This window comes from Pseudophryne corroboree, chromosome 6 (assembly GCF_028390025.1).
Source record: "Pseudophryne corroboree isolate aPseCor3 chromosome 6, aPseCor3.hap2, whole genome shotgun sequence".
NCBI lineage: Eukaryota > Metazoa > Chordata > Amphibia > Anura > Myobatrachidae > Pseudophryne > Pseudophryne corroboree.
The window spans coordinates 9385117-9409889 of record NC_086449.1 but is presented as its reverse complement, the minus strand read 5'-3'; the positions used below and the strand labels follow the sequence as shown (position 1 = coordinate 9409889).

General features: G+C 43.1%; 1 long non-coding RNA gene across 1 annotated transcript; it reads left to right on the top strand.

Annotated features, from left to right (window-relative positions):
• Positions 1 to 1566: 1566 nt before the first annotated feature.
• Positions 1567 to 23530, top strand: LOC134934754 (uncharacterized). Its single transcript, XR_010179795.1, has 4 exons — positions 1567 to 1608; positions 17722 to 17763; positions 20072 to 20252; positions 23381 to 23530. It is a non-coding gene; the product is annotated as an uncharacterized LOC134934754 (long non-coding RNA).
• Positions 23531 to 24773: the final 1243 nt, after the last annotated feature.

The window sequence follows — 24773 nt, the reverse complement described above, 5'->3', positions numbered from 1 at the left end:
CCCCCAGAAATTGTGCCCCCAGTAGTTGTACCCCTTTTGGTATGCCCCCTGTAGTTATACCCCAGTCAGAAGTTATGCACCCAGTAGATTGCCCCTTGTAGTTATGCCCCCAGTAGTTATGCCCCCAGTAGTTGTGCCCCCAGTAGTTATGCCCTCAGTCAGTAGTTATGCCCTTTGTAGTTATGCCCCCAGTAGTTATGCCCCCAGTCAGTAGTTATGCCCCTTGTAGTTATGCCCCCAGTCAGTAGTTATGCCCCTTGTAGTTATGCCTCAGTAGTTATGCCCCCAGTCAGTAGTTATGCCCCTTGTAGTTATGCCCCAGTAGTTATGCCCCCAGTCAGTAGTTATGCCCCTTGTAGTTATGCCCCAGTAGTTATGCCCCCAGTCAGTAGTTATGCCCCAGTCAGATATGCCCCTAATAGTTATGCACCCAGTAGATATGCACCCAGCAGGTATGCCCCCGGTAGTTTTGCCCCAGTTGGCCTGTCCCAGTAAATGTGCCCCAGTACACATGCCCCCAGTAGACGTGACCCAATAGATGTGCCCCCAGTAGACATGTCCCCAGCAGTCTTGCCCCAGTAGATGTGCCTCCTGTAGTTATGCCCGCAATAGATGTGCCCCCAGAAATTGTGCCCCCAGTAGTTGTGCCCCCAGCAGTTGTTCCCCTTTTGGTATGCCCCCTGTAGTTATACCCCAGTCAGAAGTTATGCACCTAGTAGATGTGCACCTAGTAGATGTACCCCCAGCCATTGTGTCCTCAGTAGATGTACCCCCTAGTGGCGACGCTCACACACATACACAAAAAATACCCACATTACTCACCAGCCCTGCTCCTGCTTCCGGACTACTTCTGACCTCCATGTGGCCACCCGCTCTTCAGATCTATGGAAGAGACATTATGATATCTCTCCAATAGCACTGCACAGCACACACTGCCTGAGTCAGAAGCCAGAGCTCAGCAGTGAGCTCCGGCCTCCAGCGGCCACTGAGAGGAAGGAGCTGGCGCCTGTTGGTAACAAAATCTCAGCGGGCGCCCAACTTCTTCCTGGGATTGGTGAGCCGGAGGAGGCGGAACTGCATTCCGGCTCCAAATGGAACTGACAGAATGCAGTTCTGCCCCGTTCTGGCTCATTTTAACCTCTGCAGCACATCAAACCAAGCGTCTGTTGCAAGCGTTTATGTGAGTGGGCAATCCTGCATACACAACGACATTGCTATAGTGTTTACCCAGCTTTAGGCTTCCAATTGTGTGTAGAGGGGTGTGTGATATATATATATATTTATAGTTTGATAACATGATATATAGTTGCGAGGACACGCCCACTTTCCCAGGAGCGTGTGTACCTTAGGAGAGTACATTGGGGTGGGGGGGGGGCTTCAAAGATTCTCGCTCAGGGAGCTAGTGGGGCTGGGGCTGGCCCTGGCAGTATATACCTACATGTACAGTATATGTATGTTGAACAAAAAGAAATTAAATAATAATAATATAAATAATAATTAAAACTCTTATTTTAATGCATTTACTGTATGTTGTTAATTATTTTGTATTTTTTTGCCATTTTTACAGATGGTGTCTCACATCAGATTCCGAAACTGAAACCTCTGGATGTAAGAAACCTCTAATATTCCTGTTTATTACTATATAAAACATCATGTTACCATAAATATTGTGGCTAAATACCGTGTTCTGCAGAAATTATTAATTCTCTGTTCTGCAGAAATTATTCATTCACCCCAAAAAAGAACCAATAAATCAATCAATTATAATAGTGTATACATACACAAATCATCATATACAGTAGAATGTGTTACAAACTATGGTCCATTAACGATAGGGACATACTGTATTGTACAATATGAGCGTCTAATTCCTGTAAACAAAAACCAATGGGAAGGGATCACTGCCTGCTTACAGTACATTTTCACATCAGCTTGTGTATCTATCATGAGACGTTGTGTCCGAGTGGTGAAGTGTGCAGCTTCTCATGATAAGAGTCCCGGGTTTTCCTGACACTATTTCTATAGATCTATAGTAATATACCTTCACATTCAATTGAAGTATGCATACAGATTTTACATAAATCAAAACATAGCTGCAGGAGCGTCACATTCCGCTATCTAAAATACCCTGCGGAAATGAGGTAAATTAGACATATCAATAAATATAAATTAGGGTATACAGACGCAACTAACTGTTCGAGCAACACAGTACAGTACAGATCATTGGCGTTAGAAAATCTGTGTTGTACTGTATGAGAAGAGATCACTGCTAGCAATAAATACAAGAGCTTGTGTCTCTATCAAAGCAACTGCACTTCTTATCAGCTCTTCATTTACATACAATACTGTCGTTGTCAGTTTATTGTAACATGACCTCACTGTCTGTGAAATTAGCAGGCACCCAGGGGAAGGGAGTGCTGTATTATTCAAATCATGTTAGAGCCACAGCTATAGAACGTGTTACATACTATGGTCCACTGACTATAGGGATACACTGGACTGGACTGTATAGCAGAGTATGAGCGTTCAAGTCCTGCAGGTGTTACGGCATAATCAAAACCTATGGGAAGTTTGAATATGGTTATGCGCACAGGAAAACAAGTTTCCATAACTACTGTAACTGTCTGCTGTTGCACACAATACTGTACTGTACAGTATAAACCAGTTAATTTGTACTGACGCCCTGCATCACGGATGCAAGATGAACAATGTGGGACGCACGCCTGATGGGTGACGCATACCTGGGATGCACGTCTCTGACTTCGGACGCTGAGGGGATAATGGCAGCATGCCGTGATGGATACTTTAGCACCGGAGAACTGCAACTCCTCATTCGCTGGTGGGACCGAGCTCTCACCAGCAACGAGGAGAAGCTCAGGGCCTACCGGTGGGCCAGCAGGGAAATACTTGCCGATTTTAACTGGCGCAGGTCGGTGAGGGCACTTCAGAGGAGGTGGAGTGACCTCATGAGGCGGACACCCAGATGCCTTCAGAGACTCAGGAAATGTAAGTACAGTAATGTACTTTAAGTTACTGTAATTACAGGCGCTGTATAAAACAGGGTCTGCTGTAGCAGCAGGTATCCGGTCTGGGTGTGGTATGAAGGGTTGACTACACTTAGGTCAACAGTGTCTAGCTCGACCACTATTGGTTAACAGTAACTAGGTTGACAGGGATTCTAGGTCGACAGGGTTTCTAGGTCGATATGATCTAGGTCGACAGGTCTAAAGGTCAACATGAGTTTTTTTTTTTTGTTTGGTGTGGTTTTCTCTATACAGTCACCGGGAACCCCAATTAGTGCACCGTGTCCCATCACCATGTCCGTGTCCCCTTGCATGGCTCACTTTGCTCGCCATGCTTCAGCCAAGGTGCATCGCTCTGCTAGCGCTGCGCTCAGCACCGGTTACTATTATCTATCGTAGTCCGCGTGGATCATTAAGAATGAAAAAGTAAAAAAAAGAACAAAATTGTGTAAAACTCACGCTGACCTTTTGACCAGTAGACCTAGAACATGTCGACATAGAGACCCTGTTGACGTAGAAACCCTGTTGACCTAGTTACTGTCAACCAATAGTGGTCAACCTAGACATTGTTAACTGAAGTGTGGTCGACCTAGAGACCGGATAACATCCAGTCTATACAGTACCTGTAGATCTACAGTACACAAACAATGTCTACAGTGAATTCTGTACAGTAGGTCATACACTAATGGGCAATATTCATTAGATCGACAGTCAAATTAAACAGTGTGAAAAGGTTGACAGGGTCAAAAGTTCGACAGGGTCAAAATGTCATCATGGTCAAAAGGTCATCAATTCTTTCTTTTTTTTAAAAAAAAATCCAAATTTTGCTGCATGTACTATGGACTATTACCATTAGTAACCGAGGCCAAAGCGTGGCGAGCAGACACATTTCATCAAATTGACTATCCATGTCCCAAACAGGTGCTTTATGGTGAGGTCACTGTGTTCTAAGGGGCATTCATATTGCAGACTGTGCCCTAAGGGACATTTGTTTTTCAGATAGTATTCTAAGGGCATTACTAGATATGCAAAGATATTGTTAGTGATTTTATGTGACCGGTCTAATACTTTATTTGTGAGTATATATATATATACATATGTCTATTTTTTACTAAAAAATAAAAAATATAGATTATATGAAACTATCAAATTGTTTTTTATTTTTGAACTTTTGAGCCATACCATATTATTTATAGCGCAAGAGGGGATTTGTTTAGTGGTTTAGTGTTACCGGAGATTTCTAAGTTCCGGTTCATTTTGACTTGATTTACCCCAAGTCGAGCTCTCTCCTGCAGCTTAGGTATTTATTAATCATAGTATTATTTATATACAAATCTTAATACTAATAATTGGATCACCAGGATGTGGTGATGTTTTAATAGCGCCTGGTTTTATTTTCTTATAGCATTCTAAGGGCATTACTTTGGCAGATTGTATTCTAAGGGCATTACAGTGTCAGATTGTGTTCTAAGGGCATTACTGTGGCAGATTATATTCTAAGGGCATTACTGTGGCAGATTGTATTCTAAGGTCATTACTGTGGCAGATTGTATTCTAAGGTCATTACTGTGTCAGATTGTGTTCTAAGGGCATTACTGTGGCAGATTATATTCTAAGGGCATTACCGTGGCAGATTGTATTCTAAGGGCATTACTGTGGCAGATTGTATTCTAAGGTCATTACTGTGGCAGAATGTATTCTAAGGGCATTACTGTGGCAGAATGTATTCTAAGGGCATTACTGTGGCAGATTGTATTCTAAGGGCATTACTGTGACAGATTGTATTCTAAGGTCATTACTGTGGCAGAATGTATTCTAAGGGCATTACTGTGGCAGAATGTATTCTAAGGGCGTTACTCTGGCATATTGTATTCTAAGGGCATTACTGTGGCAGATTGTATTCTAAGGGCATTACTGTGGCAGATTGTGTTCTAAGGAGTGATTCCAGAGGACTGGAAAAGAGCAAACATAGTCCCACTGCACAAAAGTGGAAGCAAGGAAGAGGCAAACAACTACAGACCAGTGAGTCTTACATCAGTAGTAGGGAAATTGATGGAAACACTCTTAAAAGAAAGAGTTGTACATTATCTCAAATCTAGAAATTTACAGGATCCCAAACAGCATGGATTCACTGTGGGGAGATCATGTCAAACAAATCTTATTTACTTTTTTGACTGTGTGACTAAAGTGATAGATAAAGGTGGAGCCATGGATATAGCTTATCTAGACTCTAGTAAGGTTTTTCACACTGTTCCACATCACAGACTACTAAATAAACTTGAAAGTTTGGGATTGGATATTAGGATTATTCAATGGATAAGATCTTGGTTGAAGGATAGAAAACAGAGAGTTATGGTAAATGGAGTGCATTCACAGGAGGGAAATGTTACCAGTCTAGTTCCCGGGGGAACTGTACTTGGACCAGTGCTTTTTAATATCTTCATTGGTGACATTGCAAATGGCAATAAAGGTAAAGTATACCTTTTTGCAGATGACACAAAGGCATGCAACAGGGTAGACACACCAGGTGGGGTAAAACAAATGATTAAGGATCTAGGTAGACTAGATGAATGGCCAAGAGTGTGGCAATTACAGTTTAATGCCAAAAAATGCAAAATCATGCACTTGGGTCTCAAAAATCCAAAGTCTAAATATAGTATTAATGGCACTATACTGGAAGCTACTGAAGAGTTAAGGGATTTAGGAGTCACTATTTCAGGTGACATAAAGGATAAATATAGTATTAATGGCGCTATACTGGAAACTACTGAGGAGGAAAAGGATCTAGGAGTCACTATTTCAGGTGACATAAAGGATAAATATAGCATTAATGGCGCTATACTGGAAACTACTGAGTAGGAAAGAGATCTAGGAGTCACTATCTCAGGTGACATAAAGGATAAATATAGTATTAATGGCCTATACTGGGAACTACTGAGGAGGAAAGGGATCTAGGAGTCACTATTTCAGGTGACATAAAGGATAAATATAGTAATAATGGCACTTTCTCTAACGTCCTAGTGGATGCTGGGACTTCCTTAAGGACCATGGGAATAGCGGCTCCGCAGGAGACTGGGCACAAAGTAAAAGCTTTAGGACTAGCTGGTGTGCACTGGCTCCTCCCCCTATGACCCTCCTCCAAGCCTCAGTTAAGATTTTGTGCCCGGCCAAGAAGGGTGCAATCTAGGTGGCTCTCCTGAGCTGCTTAGAAGTAAAAGTATATTTAGGTTTTTTTATTTTCAGTGAGTCCTGCTGGCAACAGGCTCACTGCATCGAGGGACTTAGAGGAGAAGAAGCGAACTCACCTGCGTGCAGAGTGGATTGGGCTTCTTAGGCTACTGGACATTAGCTCCAGAGGGACGATCACAGGTTCAGCCTGGATGGGTCCCGGAGCCGCGCCGCCGGCCCCCTTACAGAGCCAGAAAAACGTAGAGGTCCGGAGAAAGCGGCGGCAGAAGACGTTCCTGTCTTCAGATAAGGTAGCGCACAGCACCGCAGCTGTGCGCCATTGCTCTCAGCACACTTCACACTCCGGTCACTGAGGGTGCAGGGCGCTGGGGGGAGCGCCCTGAGACGCAATAAAACCTATAAAATACCTTATGTGGCAAAAGAAATACATCACATATAGCTCCTGGGCTATATGGATGTATTTAACCCCTGCCAGTTTTCCACAGAAAAAGCGGGAGAAAGGCCACCGAGAAGGGGGCGGAGCCTATTCTCCTCAGCACACAAGCGCCATTTTCCCTCACAGCTCCGCTGGAAGGACAGCTCCCTGACTCTCCCCTGCAGTACACTACGGTAACAGGGTGAAAACAAGAGAGGGGGGGGCACTATTTGGCAAAATATAAACAATATAAGCAGCTATTAGGGAGTAACACTTAGATAAGGTTATCCCTGTACATAATAGCGCTCTGGTGTGTGTTGGCAAATCTCCCTCTGTCTCCCCAAAGGGCTAGTGGGGTCCTGTCCTCTATCAGAGCATTCCCTGTGTGTGTGCTGGGTGTCGGTACGATTGTGTCGACATGTATGAGGAGGAAAATGATGTGGAAGCAGAGCAATTGCCTGTGTTAGTGATGTCACCCCCTAGGGAGTCGACACCTGACTGGATGGTCGTGTTTAAAGAATTGCGTGATAGTGTCAGCACTTTGCAAAAAACCGTTGACGACATGAGACAGCCGGCAAATCAATTAGTGCCGGTCCAGGCGTCTCAGGCACCGTCAGGGGCGCTAAAACGCCCACTACCTCAGGTGGTCGACACGGACCCAGACACGGATACTGAGTCCAGTGTCGACGGTGAGGAAACGAACGTAATGTCCAGCAGGGCCACACGTTACATGATCACGGCAATGAAGGAGGTGTTGAACATTTCTGACACTACAAGTACCACAAAAAGAGGTATTATGTGGGGTGTGATAAAACTGCCGGTGGTTTTTCCTGAGTCAGATGAATTAAATGAGGTGTGTGATAAAGCGTGGGTTTCCCCCGATAAAAAACTGCTAATTTCTAATAAATTATTGGCACTATATCCTTTCCCGCCAGAGGTTAGGGCGCGTTGGGAAACACCTCCTAGGGTGGATAAAGCGCTCACACGCTCATCCTAGGGTGGATAAAGCGCTCACACGCTTATCAAAACAAGTGGCGTTGCCGTCTCCAGATACGGCCGCCCTCAAGGAACAAGCTGATAGAAGGCTGGAAAATATTCTTAAAAGTATATACACACATACTGGTGTTATACTGCGACCAGCGATTGCCTCAGCCTGGATGTGTAGTGCTGGGGTGGCTTGGTCAGAATCCCTGACTGAAAATATTGATACCCTGGATAGGGACACTATATTATTAACTTTAGAGCATTTAAAGGATGCTTTACTATATATACGAGATGCACAGAGGGATATTTGCACCCTGGCATCAAGAGTAAGTGCGATGTCCATTTCTGCCAGGAGAGCATTATGGACGCGACAGTGGTCAGGGGATGCGGATTCCAAACGACATATGGAAGTATTGCCGTATAAAGGGGAGGAGTTATTTGGGGTCGGTCTATCGGACCTGGTGGCCACAGCAACTGCTGGCAAATCCACCTTTTTACCTCATGTCACCTCTCAGCAGAAGAAGACACAGTCTTTTCAAAATCAGTCCTTTCGTTCCCATAAGGGCAAACGGGCAAAAGGCCACTCCTTTTTGCCCAGGGGCAGAGGAAGAGGGAAAAAACTGCACCAGGCAGCCCCTTCCCAGGAGCAGAAGCCCGGCCCCGCTTCTACAAAAGCTTCAGCATGACGCTGGGGCTTTACAAGCGGACTCAGGCACGGTGGGGGCCCGTCTCAAAAATTTCAGCTCGCAGTGGGCTCACTCGCAAGTGGACCCCTGGATCCAGCAGGTAGTATCTCAGGGGTACAAATTGGAATTCGAGACATCTCCCCCTCGCCGGTTTCTGAAGTCTGCTCTACCAACGTCTCCCTCCGACAGGGAGGCAGTATTGGAAGCTATTCACAAGCTGTATTCACAGCAGGTGATAATCAAGGTACCCCTCCTACAACAGGGAAAGGGGTATTATTCCACACTGTTTGTGGAATAATATTCCACACTGTTTGTGGAATAATTATTCTCACCAAGCCGGACGGCTCGGTGAGACCAATTTTAAATTTAAAATCCCTGAACACTTACGTAAAAAGGTTCAAATTCAAGATGGAGTCACTCAGAGCAGTGATAGCGAACCTGGAGGAAGGGGACTATATGGTATCTCTGGACATCAAAGATGCTTATCTTCATGTCCCAATTTTCCCTTCTCATCAAGGGTACCTCAGGTTTGTGGTACAGGACTGTCATTATCAGTTTCAGATGCTGCCGTTTGGATTGTCCACGGCACCCCGGGTCTTTACCAAGGTAATGGCCGAGATGATGATTCTCCTTCGAAAAGAAGGCGTCTCAATTATCCCTTACTTGGACGATCTCCTGATAAGGGCAAGATCAAGAGAACAGTTAGAGATCGGAGTAGCACTATCTCAGGTAGTGCTACGTCAGCACGGGTGGATTCTAAATATCCCAAAATCACAGCTGATTCCAACAACACGTTTACTGTTCCTAGGGATGATTCTGGACACAGTCCAGAAAAAGGTGTTTCTCCCGGAGGAGAAGGCCAGGGAGTTATCCGAGTTAGTCCGGAACCTCCTAAAACCAGGTCAAGTATCAGTGCATCAATGCACGATAGTACTGGGAAAAATGGTGGCTTCGTACGACGCGATTCCATTCGGAAGATTCCATGCAAGAACTTTTCAGTGGGATCTGCTGGACAAATGGTCCGGGTCGCATCTGCAGATGCATCAGCGGATAACCCTATCTCCAAGAACAAGGGTGTCTCTCCTGTGGTGGTTACAGAGTGCTCATCTTCTAGAGGGCCGCAGATTCGGCATTCAGGATTGGATGCTGGTGACCACGGATGCCAGCCTGAGAGGCTGGGGAGCAGTCACACAGGGAAGAAATTTCCAGGGCTTGTGGTCAAGCATGGAAACGTCTCTTCACATAAATATCCTGGAACTAAGGGCCATTTACAATGCCCTGTGTCAAGCAAGGCCTCTGCTTCAGGGTCAACCGGTATTGATCCAGTCGGACAATATCACGGCTGTCGCCCACGTAAACAGACAGGGCGGCACAAGAAGCAGGAGGGCAATGGCAGAAGCTGCAAGGATTCTCCGCTGGGCGGAAAATCATGTGATAGCACTGTCAGCAGTGTTCATTCCGGGAGTGGACAACTGGGAAGCAGACTTCCTCAGCAGACACGACCTCCACCCGGGGGAGTGGGGGCTTCACCCAGAAGTCTTCCAAGTGATTGTAAACAGTTGGGAAGAACCAATGGTAGACATGATGGCGTCCCGTCTCAACAAAAAACTGGACAGATATTGCGCCAGGTCAAGGGACCCTCAGGCAATAGCGGTGGACGCTCTGGTAACACCGTGGGTGTACCAGTCGGTATACGTGTTCCCTCCTCTGCCTCTCATACCCAAGGTACTGAGAATTATAAGAAGGAGAGGAGTAAGAACTATACTCGTGGCTCCGGATTGGCCAAGAAGATCTTGGTACCCGGAACTGCAAGAGATGCTCACGGAGGAACCGTGGCCTCTACCTCTAAGAAAAGACCTGCTTCAGCAGGGTCCTTGTCTGTTCCAAGACTTACCGCGGCTGCGTTTGATGGCATGGCGGTTGAACGCCAGATCCTGAAGGAAAAAGGCATTCCAGATGAAGTCATCCCTACCCTGATCAAAGCCAGGATGGATGTAACTGCAAAACATTATCACCGCATTTGGCGGAAGTATGTTGCGTGGTGTGAGGCCAAGAAGGCCCCTACGGAGGAATTTCAATTGGGTCGATTCCTACATTTCCTGCAAACAGGACTGTCTATGGGCCTAAAATTGGGATCCATTAAGGTTCAGATTTCGGCCCTGTCGATCTTCTTCCTGAAAGAACTGGCTTCAGTGCCTGAAGTTCAGACGTTCGTCAAGGGGGTACTGCATATACAGCCTCCTTTTGTGCCTCCAGTGGCACCTTGGGATCTCAATGTAGTTTTGGGGTTCCTAAAATCACATTGGTTTGAGCCACTCACCACTGTGGAATTTAAATATCTCACATGGAAAATGGTAATGCTGTTGGCCCTGGCTTCAGCCAGGCGTGTCTCAGAATTGGCGGCTTTATCTTATAAAAGCCCTTACCTGATTTTTCATTCAGACAGGGCAGAATTGAGGACTCGTCCTCAATTTCTACCTAAGGTGGTTTTAGCGTTTCACATGAACCAGCCTATTGTGGTGCCTGCGGCTACTAGGGACTTGGAGGACTCCAAGTTGCTGGACGTAGTCAGGGCCCTGAAAATATATGTTTCCAAGACGGCTGGAGTCAGAAAATCTGACTCGCTGTTTATCCTGTATGCACCCAACAAGTTGGGTGCTCCTGCGTCTAAGCAGACGATTGCTCGCTGGATTTGTAGTACAATTCAGCTTGCGCATTCTGTGGCAGGCCTGCCACAGCCAAAATCGGTTAAAGCCCATTCCACAAGGAAAGTGGGCTCATCTTGGGCGGCTGCCCGAGGGGTCTCGGCTTTACAACTTTGCCGAGCAGCTACTTGGTCAGGGACAAACACGTTTGCTAAATTTTACAAATTCGATACCCTGGCTGAGGAGGACCTGGAGTTCTCTCATTCGGTGCTGCAGAGTCATCCGCACTCTCCCGCCCGTTTGGGAGCTTTGGTATAATCCCCATGGTCCTTAAGGAAGTCCCAGCATCCACTAGGACGTTAGAGAAAATAAGAATTTACTTACCGATAATTCTATTTCTCGTAGTCCGTAGTGGATGCTGGGCGCCCGTCCCAAGTGCGGATGGTCTGCAATACTTGTATATAGTTATTGTTACAAAAAAATCGGGTTGTTTATTGTTGTGAGCCATCTTTTTAGAGGCTCCTAAGTTTATCATACTGTTAACTGGGTTCAGATCACAAGTTGTACGGTGTGATTGGTGTGGCTGGTATGAGTCTTACCCGGGATTCAAGATCCTTCCTTATTATGTACGCTCGTCCGGGCACAGTATCCTAACTGAGGCTTGGAGGAGGGTCATAGGGGGAGGAGCCAGTGCACACCAGCTAGTCCTAAAGCTTTTACTTTGTGCCCAGTCTCCTGCGGAGCCGCTATTCCCATGGTCCTTAAGGAAGTCCCAGCATCCACTAAGGACTACGAGAAATAGAATTATCGGTAAGTAAATTCTTATTATACTGGGAACTACTGAGGAGGAAAGGGATCTAGGAGTCACTATTTCAGGTGACATAAAGGATAAATATAGTATTAATGGCGCTATACTGGGAACTACTGAGGAGGAAAGGGATCTAGGATTCACTATTTCAGGTGACATAAAGGATAAATATAGTATTAATGGCACTATACTGGAAACTACTGAGGAGGAAAGGGATATAGGAGTCACTGTTTCAGGTGACAAAGTATAAATATATTATAATGGCACTATACTGGAAACTACTGAGGAGGAAAGGGATCTAGGAGTCACTATTTCAGGTGACATAAAGGATAAATATAGTATTAATGGCACTATACTGGAAACTACTGAGGAGGAAAGGGATCTAGGAGTCACTATTTCTGGTGACATAAAGGATAAATATAGTATAATGGCACTATACTGGGAACTACTGAGGAGGAAAGGGATCTAGGAGTCACTATTTCAGGTGACATAAAGGATAAATATAGTATAATGGCACTATACTGGGAACTACTGAGGAGGAAAAGGATCTAGGAGTCACAATTTCAGGTGACATAAAGGATAAATATAGTAATAATGGCACTATACTGGGGACTACTGAGGAGGAAAGGGATCTAGGATTCACTATCTCAGGTGACATAAAGTATAAATATAATATTAATGTCACTATACTGGAAACTACTGAGGAGGAAAGGGATCTAGGAGTCACTATTTCAGGTGACATAAAGGATAAATATAGTATTAATGGCACTATACTGGGAACTACTGAGGAGGAAAGGGATCTAGGAGTCACTATTTCGGGTGACATAAAGGATAAATATAGTATTAATGGCCTATACTGGGAACTACTGAGGAGGAAAGGGATCTAGGAGTCACTATTTCAGGTGACATAGAGGATAAATATAGTAATAATGGCACTATACTGGAAACTACTGAGGAGGAAAGGGATCTAGGAGTCACTATCTCAGGTGACATAAAGGATAAATATAGTACTAATGGCGCTTTACTGGAAACTACTGAGGAGGAAAGGGATCTAGGTGTCACTATCTCAGGTGACATAAAGGATAAATATAGTATAATGGCACTATACTGGAAACTACTGAGGAGGAAAGGGATCTAGGAGTCACTATTTCAGGTGATATAAAGGATAAATATAGTATTAATGGCACTATACTGGAACCACTGAGGAGGAAAGGGATCTAGGAGTCACTATCTCAGGTGACATAAAGGATAAATATAGTATAATGGCACTATACTGGGAACTACTGAGGAGGAAAGGGATCTAGGAGTCACTATTTCAGGTGACATAAAGGATAAATATAGTATTAATGGCGCTATACTGGGAACTACTGAGGAGGAAAGGGATCTAGGAGTCACTATTTCAGGTGACATAAAGGATAAATATAGTATTAATGGCACTATACTGGAAACTACTGAGGAGGAAAGGGATCTAGGAGTCATTATTTCACGTGACATAAAGGATAAATATAGTATTAATGGCACTATACTGGGAGCTACTGAGGAGGAAAGGGATCTAGGAGTCACTATCTCAGGTGACATAAAGGATAAATATAGTATAATGGCGCTATACTGGAAACTACTGAGGAAGAAAAGGATCTAGGAATCACTATCTCAGGTGACATAAAGACTAAATATAGTATTAATGGCACTATACTGGGAACTACTGAGGAGGAAAGGGATCTAGGAGTCACTATTTCAGGTGACATAAAGGCTAAATATAGTATTAATGGCACTATACTGGGAGGTACTGAGGAGGAAAGGGATCTAGGAATCACTATCTCAGGTGACATAAAGGATAAATATAGTATGATGGCACTATACTGGAAACTACTGAGGAGGAAAGGGATCTAGGAGTCACTATTTCAGGTGACATAAAGGATAAATATAGTATTAATGGCGCTATACTGGAAACTACTGAGGAGGAAAGGGATCTAGGAGTCACTATTTCAGGTGACATAAAGGATAAATATAGTATTAATGGCACTATACTGGGAACTACTGAGGAGGAAAGGGATCTAGGAGTCACTATCTCAGGTGACATAAAGGATAAATATAGTATTAATGGCACTATACTGGGAACTACTGAGGAGGAAAGGGATCTAGGAGTCACTATCTCAGGTGACATAAAGGATAAATATAGTATTAATGGCACTATACTGGGGACTACTGAGAAGGAAAGGGATCTAGGATTCACTATCTCAGGTGATATAAAGGATAAATATAATATTAATGTCACTATACTGGAAACTACTGAGGAGGAAAGGGATCTAGGAGTCACTATATCAGGTGACATAAAGGATAAATATAGTATAATGGCACTATACTTTAACTACTGAGGAGGAAAGGGATCTAGGAGTCACTATTTCAGGTGACATAAAGGATAAATATAGTATTAATGGCACTATACTGTGAACTACTGAGGAGGAAAGGGATCTAGGAGTCACTATTTCAGGTGACAAAGGATAAATATAGTATTAATGGCGCAATACTGGAAACTACTGAGGAGGAAAGGGATCTAGGAGTCACTATTTCAGGTGACTTAAAGGCAGGTAAGCAAAGTAGCAAAGCAATGAGAAAGGCAAGTCAGATGCTTGGCTGCACTGGGAGAGGAATCAGCAGCAGAAAAAAAGAAGTAATAATGCCACTGTATAGGTCATTGGTGCGGCCCCATCTAGAACACTGTGTCCAGTTCTGGAGACCATATCTCCAGAAGGATATTAATACATTAGAGAGTGTACAAAGAAGGGCAACTAAAATGGTGCATGGCCTACATCACAAAACATACCCAGAAAGACTAAGAAATCTCAATATGTATAGTTTGGAGCAGAGAAGGGAAAGGGGGGACATGATAGAAACTTTCAAATATATCAAAGGTTTTAACAAAGTCCAGGAGGGAAACATTCTCCAAATGAAGAGAAGCAATAGGACACGAGGACATGCACTGAGACTGGGGGGAGGGGGGGGGGTTCCGGAGAAATTTGAGGAAACATTAATTCACAGAAAGGGTAGTGGACAAGCGTAATAGCCTTCCATCAGAGGTGGTAGAGGCTAAGACAGTAGAGCAATTTAAACATGCATGGGATAGACATAAGGATATCCTTACAAAGAAATAAGGCTCAAACACAAGGTTAGAGATAAACATCATGTAAAAAAAAAAAAGCGGCTGACTAGATGGGCCAAGTGGTTCTTATCTGCCATCAAATTCTATGTTTCTATATTACTCTCTGATTTCTGCTTCGCTTCCCAGTGGTATTGTGTAATGAGAATTCTGGTGCGACTGTCGTCGTTACACTACTGTACATGGATACTGTACAGTACATGTTAAAAATCGACAGCTTCACTTACGGTACTGTTATTTTTTTATTCACAGTACCACTGCCACACACCATAATGCCCCTAACACAATATGCCAAACACCGTAATGCCTTATATATTATACCACACACCATAATGCTTATTACAGTACATACAGTATTATGCCACACACAGTTATGCCACTGACACCATTTTATGTCCTACACACAAAAATGCCCCTAATAAATTATACCCCAGTAGAGGGCTGATGGTACTGCATACCACCACCCTATTTCTTAATGGTACTCCATACCACGCCGAACCACCCTAATTTCAGCACTGCGTACTATACAGTACTTAAAGAACCCCTGTTGGTATTTTCACACTTGGGATTTTTGCATTTGTGATGCCATTGTTGGGTTACTGAGTACCGGCATCCTGAATGTGGGGGTTACGATAGGGAGCGAGTAGGGTTAGGCTGTGGGCATGGGTGGTTCGGTTTAGGCACCACCAGGGGGGACCTAGGGTTAAACACCAAGGGGGAGGTTTCGGCTGCAGGAGGGTAGGTTTTTGGTTAGGGGGGGGGGGGTTACTATACTTAATGAACCCCCGTGGAGATTTTCACATTTGGTATGTTTGCATTCGGGATGCCATCATCGGGATACTGAGCGCCAGCATCTCGAATACCGGCATATCTAATTATATTTCATGATTTTTTAATGCATTATTTACAGTACTGTATTTCATTGTACTGTAGCTTATGTTGCAGTATTATTTTCCCACAGTACAACGTGCCCCACCCACCCAGGAGCATGCCCCACCCACCCAGGATCTGTTATGATTCTGTTCAGAATGCACCTGAGGTCAGCTGATCCTGTGTTTTCTGTTCCTTAGGCTCTGTGTACATGCAGCTCTGCAGGTGCACCGGTTTTGTAATTAGAGTTAACACTCCCAGCCTGGCCTTGTTCATTGGTTAGTATGGCTGTTATAAACCAGTTAGCTGAATTCTCCCACGCTGGTGATATTATACTATTTTAGTGCCAGAACGCCCTGCATTGTCTGATGTCTTAAGGCCCATACACACTTGACGATGCACACGTCGTTTACGACCATCGTTAACAACTTCCCTTGAACGACATGAGCATACACACTACCAACGACCAAAGACCATTCATCGTTGAAGCATCCAAGCTGAACAGCTTATTAAAATAATGAGCTGGGAACAGGGCTGGTGAACAGTGGCTTGGTCGTTGGTCGTTGACACCATACACATTCAACGACGTCTCTGGTCGGTAACGACCATAGTGGAAATTGAGCATACATGCTCCACAGATAAGCGAGGGTCGTTAACGTCCCGTGGGGCCGCGTATCGGTGGTTGTCGGATGCATACACACTTGACGATATAATGAACGACGTCGCTCATTTTATCGTCAAGTGTGTATGGGCCTTAAGTCCTAGCTCCTGTTCTTGCCGAGAAATCTGGTCTGTCGGTTCATGTTATCCAGCAAATCTTGTTTTTGCCAGTTTGTGTTTCCAGGACTTCCTTAGGGAAGTATTATGGACTCTCACTGTGCCCTGTGGATTCTCTAAGCATTCCTTACTTGTGTTACATACTACTGTGGACTTCCTCTATGCCTGCATGCATTTCTGATTTATAGTGCAAGTCCTACAGTCTGAGTTCTGTGGATTATATTACTCTGGATTCTTCAACTATCTCATTATTCTGCTGCAAGTCTCATTCTGGATAACCATTACTTTGGATTGTTGCTGTGATTCCTCTGCCATACATTATTATACCACTGCTTCAATAAAGTGCTTAGTATTCCTTCACTTCTGTGGACATTCATTACCTGCAGCAGTGATTGTGATACATTCTGGTCCTGAATTCAAGCCCTAGCTCATAGCTGTTATATTACTCATCTGCTGTCCATAATCAGTGTAAAGTGTGGTGCTGCATATTCCCGTCTTACAGGGAGAGTCCATAGTCTGCTAAACTTTAATTCTGCTACACCTCGCTCAAGTCACTACTGTATTCCACAGTCAAGTCTGGTTAACCATTTCTGTGCCACTCTGCATCTGCCTGCACCTCCAGTGTTTATTCCCTTCTCATAATTCACCTGCCAAACATTAGAGGCATCTGGGTCAGGAAGAGGGAAGCTCCGGAAGTGGTGATCATTATTATTGTTACAGACACACTAGTTTCCTAGGCAGAGGAGGAGGATATGGGGGAGACTGGTAAGTATTGTAATCTACTGTACTGTATTGTTCATTGTGTACCAATGGCTTGGATTTGATTCCAGCAGTCAAGTGGCCACCAGCGGCATCCTGATTGCAGAAATCCCAACAGGGCGAGGTACAGTATCCAAACCCTCCTCCACTACCCCCTAACCCTCCATTCATACTCTGATTCCGGCCTCTGCATTCTGAATGCCGGGATCCCGTCATGCAGGTACAGGACGTCCCCTACCAATGGAGGTCATTTGACAGTACTCCTATTAAGAATGTCTCGCTGCCTCCTATACGCTACTTCCTGTACTACTGTAAAGTACTGTACAATAATATAGTACTGTAAATAACAATGTCATATTTGCCTTGTGGTTTTTTTTTCTCATAATAATTTTTTTATATTCCACACAGAAACCGCTATGGAGGCAGAGGAGGAGACCTCACCCCAGCACAGTAAGTAACCTACAGTACTGTACTGCATTTGTTCTACCAATGGGTTGGGTTTGCGTGACTAGCGGTCATGATTCCAGTGGTCAGGTGACCGAATGCAGCATCCTGATTGCTGAAATCCCAACAGGGTGCGGTCATTTAAGCATCCTAACCCCCCTCCAATGGTTATGGTCTACAGTCATTAGGGCGACCACTATTGGTCGACATTGTCATGGTCAACACGATGGTTTTTTTACTTTATCTGGTGTCGTTATCTTCGTAAAGGGACTGGGAACCCCAAAAAGTGCACCACGTCCCCTCGCATTGCTCACTTCACTCGTTTCCAATCGTAGTCCACGTGGATCGCAAAGTATCGAAAAGTTCCCACAAATATTTTTTTTTTAAAAACTCATGTCGACCTTTCATGCATAGACCATTTTCATGCGTCAACCATGTGTCCATGTAGACCATGTCTATGTCGACCAATAGTGGTCGATCTAATGACTGTCAACATGGTCAACCATCCAAACGGATCCCCCCTCCAATACCCCCCTAACCCATAATATAACTGTTCGGTGTAATTACATTTGATTCTAATAGCTATTATTTACATTTCTATACAATTGAGAATAAATTATAGAAAGCTATTTTTTCAGCAAATAAATGCTTGCATTAAATTGGGGTACATAAAAATGGATATAAATATATATTTGGGTCATTTTAGAGGACTTAAAAAAAAATGCTAAAGGACCGATAAGGACTCCCACCTGTAAAGGGGGGTACTCACGGAGTGATCGCTGCTTAAAATCTAAGCAATCTGATTGCTTAGATTATAAGTCTAATCGCTCCGTGTGTAGCCCCTACATCGATAGCAATGCGTAGCCCCGCGCATCGCTATCGCTGGTGCTAGATTGGCCTGCCGTGCATGCCAATCTAGCGGGTCGTTCATTTCACCCGCTGGGTGAAATGAGCGCCCCCCCCCCCCCGTCTCCCCCCGCATGCTCAGTACAGATCGCGCTGTGCTGGGCGGCGGGAGAGATGTGTACTGAGCGGTTCTCTCATCTCTCCTGCATCGGCCCGTGGGTACTGGCCTTAAGTCTAAAAACACTTGTCCCACCTATAAATCACCCCAATACACCTGTCCCATACCTTGTACCCCAATTTCCATCACTTTGCACTTTTCCAAGTCAATTAAAAGTCAATTAAAAGTAGTTAGAAGTTTTTAAGTGCCTAATTAGTCATTCAGGAGGTTGATCCTGGGGTTCTGAACCAAATCCTGACATTTTTAATTTTAAATAGGGATTTTCCCCAAGTTTATCACCTGCTCAAAGTTGATGAATTGAAATTAGCGCTAAAACTACCCTGAATTAGTTTTCGCGGACAACTGGATAGGCGCTTTTGCGAATTTTCCATGATTCACAGAAACTTCGCTGTTTTAAAAATTGGATTCGGACCATAGTCTGTGAAATTCTCAAATTTACTCAGAATTATTTCTGAATTAGAGAATTTGTTTTATTTTTCTCACTAGTTAAACAATTAACTCCTCGGTGACGGCCATTATTTTGTCTTTGGAATGGAGTAGGGGAACATACTATATAGACAGATCATTGATGCAGGTAAAATAGCAAATTGTTAGATATTGAAATATTGAATAGTTTAGCAGATAAGACAGAACATGTGAGAAAAGGGAAGAGGCAGCCGGGGAAAAAACAAAGAAAGCTGCAAAAATATTATATTACTGAACTTGTTATTACCGGATCAAACAGAAATTTATGTGAGCAATTGTGTAATTAGGGGAATGTGAGAAAGCGACAGCAGGAATGTAAGATGCAAATAGTTACCATTAAAATAATATAAATATATGGTCTGTAAAAGAAACAAAAGAGAAATATATCCAGGTCAGTGACTATAATGAACAGAATTACACTAGACTTGTTATACTGGGTGTAGTAACATGTGCAGCCTAGTGTCGCCCGCAATGTGTCTGATACAGTTCCACATAAAATAGGCACTTTCATCTCCCACTAGGGGGATCCTTGTACTTATCGGTGGATGAGCGGCAATGATGCACGTGTCAGACAAGGGTTACCCATAATCCTTTCTGCTTTATCTTATTTCGGGGTACACAGATTTCAGAATACTGCACAATGTAAAGATTTGGAGTTGATAATTATGATGGATAAATATTTGCTTCTGACACAACTACATGCAACATTTATGGTTGTACATATAGTAACATGCATGCTACTGAAATGTTGTATTAATATACTATATTTCTATATAAATTGTAATGTTTTAATCTTTACTACACATTTCTTTTTTTCTTTTATAGTTACTTGTTAAAAATGGGACTTCTCACAGATTTATACGTTATACATTTGATGAAGATGCAAAAACTCTTGTTACTCTTGCTTTCAGAAGTGAATCTCAATTTCAGGAATTTTTATCAATCTTGCAATCTTTTGGCAGTGCCATAGGTGGTTTAGGCATACTACCTAAATGTGTATAATCAGGTAAGAGAAACACCAGAGACTCTTCTGCAAGTGTCTATTGCTAATGTTTCCCCAATTATTACCATTTCTTCTAATCAGTGTGTACTGTAGCCATGAGGACAAGCTAGCCCATAGTAAGAGATTTTAGTTGTCATACAAAATTGGCGGAAGAAGAAATGTTTTCCATGAGATGGGTCACAAGTGTTCTGTGGTTACCAGCGCAGCAGAGCCATGTCATTACTAGAGGACAACAACAATAATGGCTCTACCTAGATGTTATTAAAGTCTTATTTAAAAACCAAAAACAAAAAAATTTATTTAGCAATTTTCTGTTGGACATGTGCAATACATGGAATTTATATAAAAGTGGAAACTTCTGATATTCTAATTTCATTGTGTGACAGTCCTTGCTCAAGATGGCTTACTTTAAACATTTTCTTCTTACTTATTATAGATCAGTGGTTTAAAAAACATAAAAAGCACCTTAATTAGCACAATTACATTTGAATTTTAGCCCAGTTGGATAAACAAAATGATTAATGTATTGTGTTCATCGTATTTAACTTAGAAACATGCATCAATATAAACTGACTATTCATGATTAATAGGGCAACAACTTCCACAAAACTAAGAATTCAGTAATTGGTAGTCCTGATTCCAACTCCTTACCAGAACGTTGTGACTACTGCATAGGCAATAATGTTTTATAGCATCAACTCTATTTTTATGTCATGCCCACAATTCATATTATACCAAACAGTAGTGTCCACAATTCATATTATACCAAACAGTAGTGTCCACAATTCATATTATACCAAACAGTAGTGCCCACAATTCCTATTATACCAAACAGTAGTGCCCACAATTCCTATTATACCAAACAGTAGTGCCCACAATTCATATTATGCCAAACAGTAGTGCCCACAATTCATATTATACCAAACAGTAGTGCCCACAATTCCTATTATACCAAACAGTAGTGCCCACAATTCATATTATACCAAACAGTAGTGCCCACAATTCATATTATACCAAACAGTAGTGCCCACAATTCCTATTATACCAAACAGTAGTGCCCACAATTCATATTATACCAAACAGTAGTGCCCACAATTCCTATTATACCAAACAGTAGTGCCCACAATTCATATTATACCAAACAGTAGTGTCCACAATTCATATTATACCAAACAGTAGTGCCCACAATTCATATTATACCAAACAGTAGTGTCCACAATTCATATTATGCCAAACAGTAGTGTCCACAATTCATATTATACCAAACAGTAGTGCCCACAATTCATATTCTACCACACAGTAGTGCCCACAATTCATATTATACCAAACAGTAGTGCCCACAATTCATATTCTACCACACAGTAGTGCCCACAATTCATATTATACCAAACAGTGGAGCTCACAATTCATATTATACCAAACAGTAGTGCCCACAATTCATATTATAGCAAACAGTAGTGCCCACAATTCATATTATACCAAACAGTAATGTCCACTATTCATATTCTACCACACAGTAGTGCCAACTATTCATATTATAGCAAACAGTAGTGCCCACAATTCATATTATAGCAAACAGTAGTGTCCACTATTCATATTATACCAAACAGTAATGCCCACAATTCATATTATGCCAAACAGTAGTGCCCACAATTCATATTATACCAAACAGTAGTGCCCACTATTCATATTCTACCACACGGTAGTGCCCACAATTCATATTATACCAAACAGTAGTGCCCACAATTCATATTATACCAAACAGTAATGCCCACAATTTATATTATAACAAACAGTAGTGCCCACAATTCATATTATACCAAACAGTAGTGCCCACAATTCATATTATACCAAACAGTAGTGCCCACAATTCCTATTATACCAAACAGTAGTGCCCACAATACATTTCCATATACCCCTGCTAGTTCCATGTACATATTGCAGTAATAAAATAATGGAATGCTGGATTTAAAGGGTCCTATTAGCGGAAGGGGCCGGATGGCCAGTAGTCCAGAGAAAGTGTGTCAAATAAGCTTCAAAAAGACAAAAGTCAGTCGGATGTATCTTTAAAGTCACTATGTATGTTGTTTTCTACATTATATATACTGTATAAATAAATATGTCACTTTTGTTTATTACATTGAAACGTTGATGGATATTTAAAAAGCAATTTATTGGATTATATACGCTTAATGAAAACCTGTGAGTGCCGTCCTCATTATTGGATTTATATATATATATATATACTGTGTGTATGTATGTATATATATATATATATATATATTATATATAGAGAGAAAGTTTTTTTTTAAACATTTTAAGTTTGCTGCCATTTTGCAGATACAATAATGAACATTAGTAAATATAAGAAAGAAGACGAGTATACTTACTGCAGGAAATAATGTGATACGATTTGTATACATACAGTATTTCTGTTATTAGTGCCTTGACACCTCACCTGTGAGACAGGTGAGTGAGAATAGTCAGGTAGTAAGGTATATTGTCAGACCATGTTAGTCTAGAGTATTGTGTACAGAGGGAAAAGGTAGCAGGTGCACAATCTCACTAGCTCAACCTGTAGTAACCAGAGGCACTTAGCATATTCCTGGCCAGGGCTATGAGCTTACCCACCGCATCAAGGTAGCCTCTCATTGGGTAAGTCCCTAACACTAACTATAGGGGTTCAGGTCCGGGGGGCAGGACACCCCAGAGCCACCCAGCCAGACAACCCCAGGGCATCGCAGAAGTGATAAAATATAGGATAAAGAGGTAGGAGCAGCTGTTGCTGCATGTGTGAATACTGTGAGGATTTACTGAAGTGTCTCCCCAGCTTGCTCTGCACCTCCACATGGTTAGCGGAATGAGCTGCTACGATTGGTAATATGCACCAGCTCCTATATACACTCACATACAGTAGTGACACTATGATGCTGCTATATGGAGAGCATACACTGGGGGTCCCATCTCCCTCCACTTCCTAATGTGTGCTCCTGGTCACCTCTGAACCGTCCCTTAGTTTCATCCATCTTCCACAGCACAGGTTGGGGTGATCAGTACAAAGAAGTACACTCCATCTGTACACCTATCAGTTTATAGTATTCATCCACTGATCAGTTTTACATTTGTTGCAGGTATTGTGCGTCGGTGAATCCCAGACGCAGGGCAGGAACACGGGTGGATCATACCAGTGACTCTGTATCTCTGTCACATTAATCATCATCATTTCTTCTAATGAATTATGTGATGTAGAGGAATTAGATCTTCTGATTTGATGGTGTGATTACTGCTTCTCAATAAATTGTATTCCAAGCATCACTTTAAGTGTTTCTCAAATTATTTTAATACTGTAGGTTTTAAAGAGAAAATACTGGGTAACATGGAAATACACTGCTCAAAAAAATAAAGGGAACACTTACACAACACAATGTAACTCCAAGTCAATCACACTTCTGTGAAATCAAACTGTCCACTTAGGAAGCAACACTGATTGACGATCAATTTCACATGCTGTTGTGCAAATGGAATAGACAACAGGTGGGAATTATAGGCAATTAGCAAGACACCCCCAATAAAGGAGTTGTTCTGCAGGTGGTGACCACAGACTACTTCTCAGCTCCTATGCTTTCTGGCTGATGTTTTGGTTACTTTTGAAAGCTGGTGGTGCTTTCACTCTAGTGGTAGCATGAGACAGAGTCTACAACACACACAAGTGGCTCAGGTAGTGCAGCTCATCCAGGATGGCACATCAATGCGAGCTGTGGCAAGAAGGTTTGCTGTGTCTGTCAGCGTAGTGTCCAGAGCATGGAGGCGCTACCAGGAGACAGGCCAGTACACCAGGAGACGTGGAGGAGGCCGTAGGAGGGCAACAACCCAGCAGCAGGACCGCTACCTCCGCCTTTGTGCAAGAAGGAACAGGAGGAGCACTGCCAGAGCTCTGCAAAATGACCTCCAGCAAGCCACAAATGTGCATGTGTCTACTCAAACGATCAGAAACAGACTCCATGAGGTTGGTTTGAGGGCCCGACGTCCACAGCTGGGGGTTGTGCTTACAGCCCAACACCGTGCAGGACATTTGGCATTTGCCAGAGAACACCAAGATTGGCAAATTCGCCACTGTTCTCTTCACAAATGAAAGCAGGTTCTCACTGAGCACATGTGACAGACTTGACAGAGTCTGGAGACGCCAAGGAGAACGTTCTGCTGCCTGCAACATCCTCCAGCATGACCGGTTTGGCAGTGGGTCAGTAATGGTGTGGGGTGACATTTCTTTGGGGGGGCCGCACAGCCCTCCATGTGCTCGCCAGAGGTAGCCTGACTGCCATTAGGTACCGAGATGAGATCCTCAGACCCCTTGTGAGACCATATGCTGGTGCGGTTGGCCCTAGGTTCCTCCTAATGCAAGACAATGCTAGACCTCATGTGGCTGGAGTGTGTCAGCAGTTCCTGCAAGACGAAGGCATTGATGCTATGGACTGGTCCGCCCGTTCCTCAGACCTGAATCCAATTGAGCACATCTGGGACATC